Consider the following 490-nt stretch of genomic DNA (forward strand, 5'->3'; position numbering starts at 1 on the left):
GTTGTTTAGTTGACTTAGGTGTCTTTTGTTCCTTGCTTTCTGTTTTGCTATTTGTTTCCTGTGTTTGTTGGTTCCTTAGGTTGCAGCTAGTGATTTTATACGTTTGTTTTCTTTTCATGATTGTAATTTTTACTACATTAGTGGGTTTTTATTTTACTGGGATTATTTTGGCAGTGGTAATTATCTTCCAGGATCCAATCCCAGTACTCCCTTGAGAATTTCTTGTAAGGGTGGTCGTGTGGTGATGAACTCCCGCAGTTTTTGTTTGTCTGAGAAATATACTATTTGCCCTTCATTTCGGAAGGACAGCCTTGCAGGGTAGAGTATTCTTGGCCGGCAATCTTTGTCTTTTAGAATTTCGAATATATCATCCCATTCCTTTCTAGCTTTTAGGGTTTGTACTGAGAAGTCTGATGTTAACCTGATTGAAGCTCCCTTATAAATGATTTGACGCTTCTCTCTTGCAGCTTTCAAGATTCTCTCTTTGTCC

The sequence above is a fragment of the Galeopterus variegatus genome, unplaced genomic scaffold (assembly GCF_000696425.1).
Source record: "Galeopterus variegatus unplaced genomic scaffold, G_variegatus-3.0.2 Scaffold2957, whole genome shotgun sequence".
In the NCBI taxonomy this organism is placed as follows: domain Eukaryota; kingdom Metazoa; phylum Chordata; class Mammalia; order Dermoptera; family Cynocephalidae; genus Galeopterus; species Galeopterus variegatus.